The sequence below is a fragment of the Balaenoptera borealis genome (assembly GCF_965194805.1).
Source record: "Balaenoptera borealis genome assembly, chromosome: 1".
Taxonomy (NCBI): Eukaryota; Metazoa; Chordata; class Mammalia; order Artiodactyla; family Balaenopteridae; genus Balaenoptera; species Balaenoptera borealis.
The window spans coordinates 123,342,102-123,358,353 of NC_138860.1; the positions used below are offsets into that span (position 1 = coordinate 123,342,102).

Below are 16,252 nucleotides of genomic sequence, written 5' to 3' on the forward strand. Positions count from 1 at the left end.
CCAATTTACAACTACATAAATAAAATTTTATAGTCAGGGATTAGATGAGGGTGTGTTTTTGTATATGCTGGGTGGTGCAAAAGTCATAAATGTTTCTATTTCCTTCTTTCTCTAGGCACATATATGAGTCTCTCCTTGGAACTCTCAAGTGGAAGCTGTTATGGAGGGACATGCTCACAATCACTTCACATCAAGTCCTTAACGGCAAAGTCTGGCTCTTCATTAATCAGTAAACTTACTGATTTAGAGATAGATGTCTTTGTTTTTCTTGGAATTTTTTTCATCTACGTCTCATCCTGGTGCCAACACATTTTTTTAGAAAATGAAACAATGATTAGTTTATTTTATTGAATATTAAGTTTGGTTTTCTCTGTGTTTTCATTACATGTTTCAAAGGTTGACTTAATCACCTGTGAGTTGTTATGAAGTCAGTCAGGGTGGAATTCCCAGAGATTTTTTTTCTCCCAACACATATCACATAACAATAAGAGAGCTACACACACCTTGTGTAGTTTTAACAAGTCTTCACAGTTTCGACTTAATTTGTTTCCCTCTCTTTTATCCCCCGAGGCTCCCAAAGCAAATGAACCATTCAGTAGCATAAAACAAGGGGAATTAGTTTAGACTTCAATAAAACACAGACCTCTAGCTGGCAGTATCTGCCCTGATGCAGAGTGTCTGCAGTTTAAAATATTGCGGTGTCTTGATTGTCCTGACACCTCACAATTGTCCTCTTGAACCCTCATTGCCTGGGGAACCTCAACACTCACAGCTGTTCAGTTCTCAGGCTCATCCTCAATGGTGCTGATATTTCATCTCCTTTACCTTTATCTGTAAAATCTACACTACAGATGCATGAACATACTTAGCAGTTTTCCAATAGTTGTAGACTCAGGGGTTACCTTGGATAGTCTCTTTTAAGTGGTATGAACAAAAAATAAGTTTGAGACATGCTATTCTCATAGGCAAGAGGTTCATAGATAGCATTTGAGGAAATATATTTTTTGTGGAAGAAAATGTTTTTGCATCTCATCCAAGCTATGAAAACCTTTAGCCCTCAAAAGTCAGTAGTCCTGTTTGCTTGGGGAATAGGTTTTGATGTCTTAAAAGATATTATTGATTCATTTACAAATAGCTAATGATGGTATGCTATGTGCTCAGTGCTGGGGATGCATTTTGTATCAGGGAAACTGTGAGAAGGGTGTTCAGCAAGACTGTGAAGCTGTTCCTCCTGTGAGATCACGTTTTACAGTTTTGGGGGGAACAGTTGGTTAGTGTCTTTAAAAGTTTGGTTAGCAAACAAATTTAAACTGGATAAGTGTCTAAACCTGGAGGAAATAATCAAACATTATTCTTAATAGGTGAAAGAAATGAGATGTATAGAAATTATCTAAGAGCAAATCCTTCCTAATGGACTAAATGATAAAAACTTGACCCCAGAATTGGGCAGGTAATTCATATGGAGAAAGTTAAGGTTTCAGACAATGTATGTTTACCAGATAAAAACTGGTGGGGATAAAATAAGCTGGGGGGATAAAAAGGGTCGATATCTAAAAAAGGGCAAGCTGAACAAGAAAACTCCACCTTCCATACAGTTAAGATGGGCCCTTACAAAGGGGAGAAAACCCACAGAGGGCATTTATAATATCATGTGAACACAAATAGTTTTTAAAATCTATAATTTAATTTAGAAATCAAGAAGACAGATGTATTATTTTATAATGCCATGTCTTACATAATCTAATATTAATGTATTTTTCTAGCTTCTATGAAATGAAAGAGTGGTTTTAATTAACAGGAAATTAACACAAGATGGAAGCCAAGAGAACAATTACCCAGGAGTTGCACATCAGACCATTTTGGAGTTTTATCTTTGCAAACAAGCCCAGAAATAGGAATACTTCTAAACTTTGATGAGTCAATGCTTCACCAGACCTCTTAATGGTCAACCTTCCTACTGGCTAGTTGACTCCTATGAATCCAGGGAATTGGGTGAATCCAACTCTTAGTGGGTCTGGTTTCAGGAGAAACAAAGCAGGATAAAAATATAGTAAGGCAGGGAGAGTTTAAGTTATAACACAACTAAATATGTTTAAAAAAAGAATAGAAAGAAATATAACAAAATGTTAACAATGCTTTTCTCAGGGTGTTGGCATAAACAATTACTTTTTTTTTCTTCTTTGCATGTTTTGATATTTATAAATTTTCTACCATAGCATTTCTACTTTAACCAGAAAAAAATAGATCAATGAAAAGTATAATCTAACAGTTAAAATTACTATTATTATATACAGAAGAATACATTTTACCACTGGTAATGCCTTTGGCTATAGAGGAATGATGATTCACACAGAAAGATGTTTTATACCTAGTTAATTGGAAAAGCTTTGGGCAAAATCAGAACTACAGATCCTAGAAGCTGAAAACAGTGAAGATTTGATTGACATGAGGAAGAAAAGGTAAGATGAATGGAAGGTCTTCCAGACAGTGAGAACAGTCTCTTAGAGTGTGTAAGAACATGATGAACGTGAAAACAAGGCAAAGTGAGCCTTATATGAAAGTGAATAATAAATGAGAAGAGATTAGGAAGTAAACTGGCCTTGAATCTGAAAGTAAGAGCAATGACAAAATTCTGTATTTTTGACGTCAAAATTAAGAAACTCTGTTGGGAAATAAGTTTATGGAATGAGTAAAATGAACCTTAGAGTCAGATTGATTTCTACTTTGTGAGGCGGGGCTCTAAGTCATTAGCATTGGGTCTGTTTTATTAACACTACACTTTTCCTTTACTTCCAAGAAAAAGCACATATAATGCTTTTACTCTTCATAATTCTCTTGCTTAGGGAAATATTCATTGATTTTTCTTAATCTGTAGCCCATCTGCTTACAAAACACTCATTGACTTCATGGGACTAAATAATAAGTATTGGCTGATGTTAATGTACATACATGCAATAAAACTGTCAACTCGGTCATCTTCCTGGTATACCTGAGTATATAAGAAAACCATCATTAGTCAGGGAGGCAGCACTGTCTGAAAGGTGATGTACCTAATGGAAAGAGCATGGCCTTTGGCTTTAGAAAGTCATAAGTTCAAGTCCTGGCCCTGTCACTTGTTACTTGTTAAATTTGATCAAATTAAAATTTTGAGCCTTATTTCCTTTTTAAAAAAATTTATTTATTTATTTTTGGCTGCATTGGGTCTTCATTGCTGCACGCGGGCTTTCTCTAGTTGCAGTGAGCAGGGGGCTACTCTTCGTTGCGGTGCACGGGCTTCCCCTTGCGGTGGCTTCTTTTGTTGCGGAGCATGGGCTCCACGCACGTGGGCTTCAGTAGTTGTGGCACGCAGGCTCAGTAGTTGTGGCTTGCGGGCTCTAGAGCACAGGCTCAGTAGTTGTGGCACGTGGGCTTAGTTACTCTGCGGCATGTGGGATCTTCCCGGACCAGGGATGGAACCCATGTCCCTGCATAGGCAGGCAGATTCTTAACCACTGCACCACCAGGGAAGCCTTGAGCCTTATTTCTTTGACTTTAAACTGGGGACAATACATTTTCCTAATAAAAATTTTGTGAGGATTAAATGAAATATATGTAAATTAAAGCATAAAGTGCCAGGCATACAACAAATTGAATAAATGGCAGCTATGATTAGCATTGTCTTCAGCTTACTCATGGTTTACTTTCCCAGCACAATGCAACTTAGAGTTCCAAGAACAATATCTAATTTTAGTTTTCTTTGTGTGAGTCAAGCTTTGGATTATTAATATGAGAATGATCTCATTTTTTGCTTAGCAAATGGTTAGTTTATAGAACTAGATATGAAATAGACTCATCTTTTACATTCTCAAATCTTTCTCTGTCCAGGTCAATGATACTAGCTTTCTCTTTCATGTTGGGGCTGGTCAGAAACCCAAAGAAAGCAGTTGATGAACCTCAGAGACTCTGGATTTCTATTTCAGATAGATGGGATCACTCAGTAAGCTTTATACCCATGACCAACATTTGGGTCTTAAAGGCTTGAACTTAGCTAGAGTAGCTGTAGTTCTTCCTGAGGGAGATGAATTCTTTCCATCCATCCTGGAATCTTCACTGCTGCAATCTGAGGGGAGATCCTCATATTCCAGCTAAGCTTGGGATTTTTGTGGTAGGTCTATTTGCACTTTCACTGGGCATAGAAGAGTGAAAGACTTGTTTGCTGGCAGTTACCCAGCTTTCATGGTGAGTTAACCAATCCCATAAACTCCTCCTTTGCTTTGCTTTCAGTGGTCAAACAGCTTATTACATAGACCCTAGATAATATAAATATAGGACCACTGGTTATTTAGCCCAGAGAAGCACTGCATATCCAAGCTCTATTCATTATTAAAACCCTATCTTGGATCCCACCTCTTCCATCATATCTTCTACAAAATTCATAATTTATAATACTGAGATGAGTACATGCATGTATTTTTTTTCTGATGTTAATATTTATTTTGTATGTGTTGATTTTAACTCTATAAATAAACTTCAGAGAGTAGGAGCCATACTTTACACTCTCTTTATACTTTGTTGTGAACAGTTTTGGACATATTATAGACCTCCAATAAAATTAGTTAAATGATTTTTTTTTTTAAAGTTCTCCAAACATCTAGCTGGTGAGACTAAAAAGTAAATTTAGTGTATATTTTTCTGTGATTTTAAAGTTTCCAGTGAATGTGAAAAGGTTCCATTTTAAACTAATTTTTCATTCTTGAAATGATGGGATCAGTGGGGTAGAGTAGGCAGATAGGTGTATGAAAAAACTGACAGCAGAATGTAGATTTGTTGCATGTTAAGATTTGCTAAACATTTTTGTTACTTGAAAGTTGTTCCTAAAAATCAGCCTTTATTTTTGAGTCTTCTTTATTTATTTCTTCAAATTATATATCAAAATTTTACTCAGATACATGTTAATTGATCAACCTCACTCAGAACATTCAGATGCAGATTTGGGGCTAGAACTCAAAAATGGGATACCAGCAATGTATTTTTAACAATGATACTTTCCTGAAATGCTGGTTACAGAGAACAGACATTATCCATTCATGTTTCTTACATTACCATAGCAATCAAAGTTTATTTATAGCATAGAGACCCCAGAAAAATTATACTGGAATATTTTAACATAAAACAATTTAAAATTTCTAAACTATTACACTGAAGCAATTGTCTTAATAGCTAATATTATCCCTTCCAACTATTACTTGTCTTACTTTCAATATTATAATTATGTGATATTATTCAGGATTATATTAAGATCTACTATATTTACTAGATATATTTTGAAAACAGGAACATGAAAGAAATGCACTGAAATTTGAGTAAGAATCATTATGGGGACTTGTATCTATTTTATTTATTTTTAAATTTGAAGATCTAATTAGCTTTATTAGGCAATTCATGAATCGGGCAGTATCCCATGTAGCAACTAGAAGGGCACCCCCTAGTATCTGTTGTTTTTATGAAAAATTTTCTCTTCCAATAAATAACATACTGTTAATACCTATTCTTTAGAAGACACATCATTATGTCAACTTTGCCAAATTTTGCCTCTTTAAATGATTTTAACACTAAGTATCACTGTTGACTAAATATTATAATAGTGTGGTTAATTTAAAAAAATTCTAACTTCAGTTTAGGTCTTCTTATTAAAATTAATAGTCTCTAAATGGTTCAGCAGATAACTTGCTTTAACCTTATAATAGCATTTTCTTCATTTGGGTTATTAAAGTAAAAATATAGCCATAATCAATGATAATATTAGTAACAAATAACTAAATTAAGTAAAATAAACCATATCCCTATATATTTTTATCTTTAAAGTTATCTTTGGAAATAGGATAGTGATCAATTACATTTTGGAGGTGAGAAAACTAGGTCAGACAGCAGTTAAGGGCCACTTTTGGATTGAACCCAGGTTTTTGAGGGTTCTATAAACCATGCACTGGTGGTGTTTTCTTTTCTCTAATCTGTTACTTTTGGTCATGAAAGGAAAGAAGGGGATGGTAGATTTGAGAAATTGTTTTTGGTAATGGAGGAGGGGGAAATCCAGTGACTTGTTCTGACCAACAAGCAGTATGGTTATGCTTCTTAGAAGAGAAGGATGGATGCGAGTGCAAACGGACTATTGGCAAATCTACTGGAGAGATGAAGTCATTAGCCATATGTAGGCTCATTAAGTTCTAATGGTGATCATAATCATCAGTGATTTGGAAGAATGGTGTCTCCATTCCCTTGAAAGGCTTTTTGTTTTGTAGGTTCCTTTTTATTCTGCTTCCTGAAACTCTATGCCAATTGATGTTTGCATGTTTCTGAAATGGCGATGAACCTTCTAATTGATTCTCCCACTACACGGTGCGCTGAGCTGGCAGGCGCCCCGCTGTCAGGTCACTTTCACGTCACACCACCTACGGCTGGCCGGGGAGCCATTCAAAGAGCAATGGGATGCCAATTATTCTCCTTCCTGGCATTTACATGAAAGGTATAATATATCTCCTTTAGGAGAAAGGCTGCTAAAAGGGAATTGGGAGTTTGGTTCCCTTAGTAATTCCCATAACCACTGAGTTTCTGGACTAAAGGAAAATTGAGAAACTGAAACAAATAAAATGAGGAGGTAGAATAAAAGCATTTTAGTTAATCAGTAAATCTAGTGTTTAGTAGGTGTCACGCAATATTTTAAGTGCTTTACATCAACTCATTTGTTTATACTATGCCATAGCTCTTGGGAGTGAATACTATTATTTTTCCCACTTTGTAGATGAGAAAATTGAAGACCACAGTGTCATAGCTAATAAATGGCAGAACCACAATTTGAGTTTAGGTTGGATCTAAAGCCTAGGTTTTTAGTCATTCTGCTATAGATGATATCAAAGATCCTCTTGAGTCTACCTTAGTATAGAATCGATAGCTTCTAGGTATATACAATTATTTAACAAACAGCAAAGCAAATGATGGTTGTGATTCAGAGAAATAGAAATATGAGGCCATCCTCTATAAATCCTTTTATCCCACACATCCTCATCTGACACCACCTATGGTAGAAATAGCCTTCATGGGATGTTTTGTACCTCTTCCTACTTCTACAGAGGAATGCATCCTAATAATTTCAAGCTTCATTTATGAAAATGACAGATCTAATTGCTCTCCAATTGACTATGTGATTTGTGATGTCCTGGCATACTCCAGGGCAGGAGTCTCCTAAAATCATAAGGATACTGTTGTATGAAATTGAGGTAGGTAGCCAGCCTTAAGCAATAGACAACAAATAGCCTGCCTCTGAAGAGAGGGAACTCACAGGTGTACTGTATTCTTCCCTCAGCACTCCCCAGGATTATGAGTCTACCCTCTACTAAAAGATTACACAGTATCATAAATTAGAAACTCACCACAGAGTAATAAAGGATAACACATTTACACAATGCTGGAATTCACACTATAATTAAATCCATTATGTCTTATTTTGAAATTAATCATTTACCTTATGAATCTATGTAGGCTCCATACTCTTCAGAACTAGTTGTGAGGTTTAGAGTAAGTGGTCTGTGACCTAGAAGGAAGACAAACAAATTCATGGTTCAAATTCAGCATGAAAAGAATATCAATAGGATTGAAGAGGATCCACACGTGTGTTAAATACTGTTTTGAGTCGGATTCAAATTATAAAGACATTTACCAGTTTGGAGGTTCAGAGAAGATAGAATTTAGATAACACGGAATATCAGTGTTTGTGCCCCTGTGCTTTAAATATCTGTTTAGACAAAAAAGTTAAAGAGTCTAAAATGATTCCTGGAACTGAACAGTGTAACTGAACCCAGGAGAGAGGAGCAGCCTGCCACCCACCTGGGGAAACAGGTTAATAAAAAGATCAATTGCACTCTTATCTTGTTAGTCATTAGACAGCCCATTGATACCACCTGCTTACTTTAAATGTAAAAGTACAGGCCAGCCATTGCAAAGCTGCCACATCACTTCGGAACCCCCTTTCTTTCTGCTCTAGTGATAGGAGGGAGAAGGCCAAACTCTGACCCTTAGAAGCTAAGCATCTGTTTCTCTGTTTAACGCAGATGTGATGGCAAATCAGAAAGCAAGTCTTTTCCCAGGGGAAGGGATAGTGCGTGGTTTCCTCTTCGACAAATATACCAGAATATGAGGAGTTTGTAAAGTTAATACTATTGTGAACTCAAGAAACATTTTTAATGTAAAAAATAAAATGGCTCAGAGGATTTTCTTTCTTCTTCTTTCTTGAGGTAATTATATCCCTCAGATCTGAACTGGCTATATATTTAAAATACACAGATTATACAAATTTTTATTTGCTTTAATGGTCTGGGAGAACCACTGCCTGTTTTTCAGTTGTCAATATTCTTTTCCAAAAGCATAAGGAAAGGTGTACCTGTTTTACTTTAGTATCAGTTGCCAATGATTAATGGTTCAAAAGAAACATTATACATTTCCTAAAGCAAAATAAGCACCTGCTTACCATGGCAGACAGGGAAGAAACTTTTTTTTTTTTTTCAGTTGGTAATAGGATCTTTTTCCCCAGCAGTTATTGTCTATTTCTCTTAGCTTCTGCAAACTCCAGCTATAAATGGGCCTCCCAACTTTTTTTATTACCCCCGATACTACACTTAGCTAGGCATCAGATGTGTGATGGGAGGAATCCAGACCATCTAACCTTTGTAATGCTTAAGGGTTTGTCTTGCCAATTTTTAAAATTCCTGGTTAACTAATAGACGTGAGATTAACATAGAAATGGTGGACGTTTGATTTTGTGAAATGTTGTGAAAGAGGGATATTTTCATCTGTAATAAAAAAACCTCATTTTCGTAGGATGAATTAACATTGGCTATCAAACTATACCATCTTAAGAGGACAAAGGTAATTGAGTAATTGTTAATATTTGTAGTAATGAACATAGCTATTGAACTAATAGCCAGATCTCTACTTTTCTGATAGACATTTATATTTGAAAATGCAGGGTTTGAGGAATTTTCAATATTTTCTTGAGAGTTCAGGCACATGGTAAAAGTTTCAATGAACATCAAATATGACAATTTAGATGGTATAGAAATACAAATGAGTTCCTATATGTGTCTTTTACAAACAGAACATACACATTAACTTTGTGAATAAACCTATTGAGGTCAGCATTAACCAAGTGTAGTCAAATGTACAAAAGAAGTTATTTTTGCTAAAGTTCGAGAATGCCTTATCAGAATGCGACTTGATAGTCACCTTTGAATACTACTTTTCTTACTGTTGAATAAAAATTCCACTCCTCTTTGAAGAGAGTTACTCTTAGAGTAATATCTTCAAATTTTGAAGTCAGTTTCTCTGGTAAAATTTCCAAGTTCAAAATAATAGCATCTAAATAAACAAGTCAGATGTTTGCGTAACTCATTCCTTATGCAGTGGTGGTACTGTCACCAGCAAAGCTCACTGGGGTCCCCGGGAAAAATATGATGGGATCTTCTTGATAAGGTCTAACCTCTTCTTTGGGCTTAGTCTAGTTTCACTTGCCTGTAGGGGTCCTTGCACAGAGGCCTTGCACCTAACACGTCGGATTAGAGTTCCCAGAGCAGAATTGCAGTGTGCAGCTCGGTGAGCCTCCCGCAGAAGCGCCAAGCACAGCACTGTAACTCAAGATGGCGGCGGCAGGCCGTGCGCAGAGACGCTGCGCCTGGCACGCCGTCTGGAGCCTGAGCAACACAGCTCCGCCTGCCCCGCCCGTCCTGCCAGAGCTCCGCCCCCTCCCCAGGACAGACCCCTATACAGCAGCCCCGCCCACACCCTGTCAGAAAGACTGTGTATCTAGAGCGGCAAGTTCGCGCCTCTCCGTTTTTTGATCAAAGATAAAGCTTTCTTTGCTTCCAGACCGAACTCAGTCTTGGTCTATTGGCAGGAGCGACACCAGGCAGGACTCTTGTTGGCCCTGACTAGATAGGGTGGGAACAACAGTATCAGTATTAAAAAATGAAAGGTCAGGACTTTTTAAAAATCAATTAAGAAAGTATTATTTAAACTGTAGTTTAGGGTAAAAACCTATAAGATTAAAGAAAAATTAAGTTCCAAGTAATATAAAAGCAACATTTTAATCCTCAAGAAGCAAACGAAGTAAAATTCTGACCATATACTGAGAAAAGATAATTCAATATGAAAAAAAAAAGCTCAAGAATAAAAAGAAGACAGTTTAGAGAAAAAGTGCATCCACTGACGTCTCATCTAAAGAAAAGGTGAAGTGAATGAATTTAAGTAAAATGGAGGAAAATTCCAGAATCGTCTTAGATTGTCTTTTACATCTAGAAAAGAAAATTTTATTTTGAAAAGTTTGGAGGAAACTGCACAGACTTAATATTTTTGTCATTTAAAGATATTCATCTCTTTCCCCTGATTGGTGTCCTCATGCCTGGACTCTGATGGTAAATTCCTAACTGAGCCTTCTGTTTTAGAAGCAAGTGTAATTGATAAGGAAAGATTAGCAATTCTGTTTACTGTCCTGCATTATATAGGCTGACGAAGCTTTTGAAATCACAGCTAATATTGTCATTTCCCTAATTAAAATGACAACAATGAAACTCTTTGAATTCTGAGTGGAATGGAGCTTTCATGGAGGTAAGTCTGGCCTCTTAATTGAAGCTGCATATTCCAGGATGGGGACATTAGTCAGGAGGCAATCAATGGGGAAGGGCAGATGATGTTTGAGAAGAGGAGTGAATTAACCAGAAATCCAATTTAAGTAGATGAAGTGTGTGTACCATAGATCAGAGCAAGGACAGAAAATGGATTTATTCAATAATTAATCCAAGAAATACTTTTAGCAATATTTAACATTTAATAGTACTCTTTTAATAATACTATATTAATAATATAATATGTTAATACTATAATAATGTTTAATAATAATAGTACTATATTTAATAGTAAATAGTCATTTTTCATACTATTAGGTACTGAGGATTCAGAGGTGAACTAGTTGGTCAAGGTCTCCACTTTCATGGACAGAAGACAGACATACAACATCACACAATTGAGAGAAAGAGAGAGGGAGGAAGAGAAACCTGTGTTGTGAACATGTCTAATTCTATAAAAATGCTTCTAGTTATATTAGGCTGAGTCTAAAGCTGTGAAGATTGGATAGTAGGCTATTACTACAGTCCAGACAAGAAAGAGATTAATGAGAACCTAGACTAGATGGGAGCAGTGGGAATTAAAAGGAAGAAAAAGATGCAAGAGGTATTTCAGAGACAATCAGTAGGAATTGGCAACTACTAAGATGTGCAGTAAAGGAGAGGGAAGAGACATAAATGGATTAGAAAGTTGGAGCCTCACTGAAGAAACTGGGATGCTATTAACAGAAATACAGATGTCAAAGGAGTGAACGGGTTTGATGGGGTAATGATGAGTTCGGGTGTGGTACATTGTGTTTGATGTGTCAAAAAGTCTCACGGAGATGAGAGTAAGTAGCTGGAAATGTAACATTAAAAATTAGGGGAGAGGGCTTCCCTGGTGGCGCAGTGGTTGAGAATCTGCCTGCCAACTCGAACCCTGCAGGGGACACGGGTTCGAGCCCTGGTCTGGGAAGATCCCACATGCAGCGGAGCAACTAGGCCCGTGAGCCACAATTACTGAGCCTGCGCGTCTGGAGCCTGTGCTCCGCAACAACAGAGGCCGCGATAGTGAGAGGCCCGCGCACCGCGATGAAGAGTGAACCCCGCTCGCTGCAATTACAGAAAGCCCTCACGCAGAAACGAAGACCCAACACAGCCAAAAAAAAAAAAAAAAAAAAAAAAATTAGGGGAGATACTAGAGCTAGGGATTTGGGTGTCCTTCCAATGGATGAGATAATTAAAGCTGTGGGATTGTCTATAATCATCAAAGGTAAGGGAGGAGGCGAGTCTCCATAGAAGTGGGCATCTAGGGAAGTGACATAATTAGGGGAAGTGTAGCTAGAGTTAAAGCAAGTAGGAATAATATCAAACAGTTAAATACTGATGACTTTGTGATCAACACTGTTCTAAGCATTTTGTAGCGGGTAACTTACTTCATTTTCACAACCCCTAGGTTGTGATTTTGTTATTAACCCTACTTCATAAATTAAGGAATGGAATTAGAGAGAGGTTGGTAAGGCCACACAGCTCATAGGTGGTAAAGATTCAAATCTAGAGAGCTTAGTCTCAGAGCCCCTTTCCTTAAACAAACACTGTCCTGTAGCACCTCTCAGGTAGAATGAGTGATTTTGAAAAGAGGGTTGCTCTTATTAAAACAGAAACCCTACAGATTAAATTTAAGTGGTTAGGTTAGCAAAGAGGACATCTACAGGCATAGGGCCAAACTTGAGAATGATAGCAACATGCTCGAAATACAGGTGAAAGGGGGTTTTGGTACTAAACAAATGACTACATGCAAAATAATGTTGTTACACTTTTGACAAGTGATTGGAAGGAAAGTTACAGGATTCAGTGGGAGTCTACAGCAAGGGGTCCTAACCTATTTTATGCGAGGTACGGGGCTTGCTCTCAGGGAAGTCTACCTTGAGAAAGGGACATTTAAACTGAGACCTAAATCTGGGGTAGGAGTTAGCAGCACAAAGAAGGAAAAGGAAGGCACTCCAAATTCAAGGGCGCTTCAGCAGGAGGAACTTACAGGATTCCAGGAGTAAAGAAATTCAGGGCAAAGATAAGAAAAAAAAGGCCTTAAAGATTTTGAACTTTATCCTAAGAGTCATGGGAAGATATTGAAAGGTATTAAGCAGGAGAGAGATAAATTAAGGCACAGAGCGTTTGAGTAAACTGCCCAATATCACAGCTACTAGTTGACTGAGCCAAAAAGAAATCCAGCTCATCCCAGTTCCAAGGTTCTTCCTCTCTCAAAACTATATCACTGTCCAGACTGGGCGGCAAAATGTTTATCAACCAGCTCTCCGGGGAAAATTGATGATTTGCAGCATTTTCTGATGTCAGTGGTATAAATACCATTGCCGATTTCCAACTACTAATAGGAAGTTATGGAAGCAGAGTTGGGGAGGAATGCTCCATATCACACCATTATATGGTATTTCTACACATTCAGAGACAATAGACCAAAATATCCTCAAGAACACAAAAAAATAATACAATGTACTACAATAATTAGGAAGTGATGAGTTCTGTGCATTTATTACCTTTGTTTTTAATATAATGTATTTAATTCAAAATTTATACGATTAATTATTAATAGTGGCTTTCTGGGGAAACAGCTTGCCAAATTCCTGAAAATTTAATAATAAGATCTCCTGACCAGGTACAAGCTGGCGCCAGCACACCACAGTTACCACCTCGAAGAGCCATTTCTTGGTATGTTTTTTTATTTTCCTGCTTTTGTTTTGGGAGATGATTCCCGGCATCTTAGATAAAAGCTCACTCATGTCTTTGCACTTATCTCATTGTGTGGATCATTGTGCATATCCAGTGAAAATAATTTTTTTTTTTTTTTTTCCCAAACAGGCCAAGAGTAGAGGGAGAGTTTAGCTCCTGGGAGGCAGGGCTGTGCAATATCCTTCAAGGGGACACCTGGTGACAAATAGCAAACATTTCTGGCTGACCCCTCACCTTTGCTTCCAAATAGGAGAGCAAGTTTCTGATTTCAAATACAAATTTATAACTGTTAAACTGAAGCTAAACTTACAGTCTCTGTATCTATTACCATTCAGTCCTGTTATTGTCGTGCAGTCCCCTCTTTAGGAAAACCATTGGACCCTAAACTAAAATGTTGAGAAACATGTAGATGAAAATAGCTTAAGCTCTCAGACTTTGGCAGTGTTACTTGAGTTGCTCTGGCCTCAGAAGGGACAATCATAATATTTTTCTGACTGTCTTCTCTTGATTTATAATTTGAATCTCCATAAATGATAATAGAGAGGGCAATTATCAAAGAGATGGAAAGGGCAATTATCATTAAATTGAAAACACATCACACATTCAACAGGATGAATGACGGAGCTAAAAACAGATTTTGTGGATCTTGCAACTGTTCCAAAAGAACTTAATGGAAGCGACCTCATCTCTCCCCACCTCCTCCAATTAACCAGATGACTTTGGGTATATTTTCCTTTTTTTCCTTGGATGTTAACACAAGGCCTGTTAATCTAATCTGCCTGAATACTGACACTACTTATGGTATGTAAATTTATGAGACTAAACCAGTTGCTGTTTGCCTAGTGTGAAAAAAAGCTTTCCTTTTTTTTGTAAAAACAGTCGAGAAAAATTAGTTCTCTTGTTTGTACATTTGTGATTCCAGGAGACTGCAGATACCCGTCTCATCTGTTCTTAACCCTTGCAATGAATTTTTTAAAGTAAGGCAACATGGTATTTTCATTCATGAGGTTAAATAATAAACTGGACATTGAAATTCCCATAAAGGGCTTTGGTTTGGTTGGATAAATTGAACAAATTATGATCCAATCTATAGGCATTAGTTATCACTCCTACAAATATGGAAGTAACAGGTAAATGTTTATGATCCTTTCAAGGACAATTCTTACCATTTGGATTTACTATTTTAAGGAGTGAAATTATAGACATTCTTTGGAAGGGATAAGATGTGAAAGGAGAAAAAAAATTACTTTTATCAGCACATCTGCATAATAAAAATAACTGTGACATGAATGTCAATATCTGTCTATATGAAGCTTTATATAATCTGATCAAATCATATTCTGATAGGAAACACAAAGGGTTTCCCCCTTTTATATTAAGTGGGGTCCACAGAGCAGATAAGCTCTGGCATGTTTATCTTTGTAATATATGGATCATGAAGAAACTAAATATGGAGTGATGGAAATGCTCTGAAGAATTTAATTTATATTTATTTCAACTGGCTTTTGCTTTCCCCATGCTGGTTCTTGACAGAGCCAATCACCTGCCATTGGTTAATGCTAAATCAGATTAGGTCTGTTTACTTGAGGACAAAGAACCATGAGATGATCCCAGCACAAGTGGCTATACTCTTAGTAACAGAGTTCAGACATTATGGTAATGGACAAAAAAGTAAGGAAACACAGTTCAAAAGAAAGAAGGAAACAACACTAATATTTACTAAACACCTATTATTTGTCAGCTACATTAAATACATGTAACTTTAATGTTGCCACTGTCTGACATCAAACCTGTTAGTGAGTCTGGTATTCATATGTCCTCCCCAGCCCAAAGACAAATCAATTTAATTTTACTATGCTATACTCTGTGACTTCCACAAATACATTCTCCTTCACGCTGGAGCCCCGAGCTGTGTCTGCCATGTGCCCATTCTGGTGCTTTGTTGCTTGGAGAACAGAATATATGCTGTACTGTCTAGCTGCCAGCAATATACATTAGCGCTGAATATTTTCCTTTTAAAGACATATGATTCTCTATTGCATCATTCTTTTCTCTAGCTTTCATCTTTCACATGTCCTGGAGCAGTCTTTCAAGGTAAGAAATATTTGACAACTCCAAAACAAGAAAACAGACAAAATTTCTGTCCAATTTACCCAGTATGAATTTATATAAGTATATGTGTGTGTAGTATATGTGTGTGTACCTATAAATTGCCCATCTTGAATTGATTACACATACAAATATCCGTTTTGAGGAAGTAAATTCTTATGTTTATCATAATTCATCTTGGTCAATAAATTTATTTTGAAATACTAAGAGCTCTATAAAACAAGGTGAAATGTTTTTTTCTTTAAAATTCCCCAAAGTTCTGATTGCTTTGAATTTGTTGAACTCTCAGCAATCATCATCTGTTGATTAAGTAATTTACTTTTGGATATCCTCAAGGAGGGGGTTGGAGCTGGGGGAATTCCTCTTGAATTCTAGGAAGTTATTCTTTGGACATGATGTTTACTTCCTTTGATGTCACAATTTCTCTTGATAAATGTAAACATTTATTTTTAACATGGTTGTTAAAACTTATTCAATATTCTGTTTCAATTCCTGTGCCAAATACTGGTGGAGTAGAAAGGTCAATTTATGAATCAATATGCTCACAGTTTGAATGTTGAGTTGTTAGTAGAAAGTGAACTTAATATTATTTTAATATTTTTAACGTGCTTGAAACGTAAGAAGTGTTTTTGAAAAATAAAAATCGCAAAACTACCCACTCTAATATAAAGTATAACAAAATTCATGTCAATAAAGTTTCTGTATCATTAATATTTTGGGGGATTGGTACCTTTTTATCAATTATACCTGGTCTTTTTGTTGAAACCCTT

At 36.6% G+C, this 16,252-nt stretch overlaps 1 long non-coding RNA gene across 1 annotated transcript in view; it reads right to left on the minus strand.

Moving 5' to 3' along the window:
- Positions 1 to 258: 258 nt before the first annotated feature.
- LOC309611552 overlaps positions 259 to 16,252 on the minus strand; it is a 36,086-nt gene continuing 20,092 nt past the window's right edge. Inside the window, exon 2 of the long non-coding RNA XR_014234589.1 lies at positions 259 to 7,567. This is a non-coding gene — a long non-coding RNA (uncharacterized lncRNA). The remainder of the gene's footprint in view (positions 7,568 to 16,252) is intronic.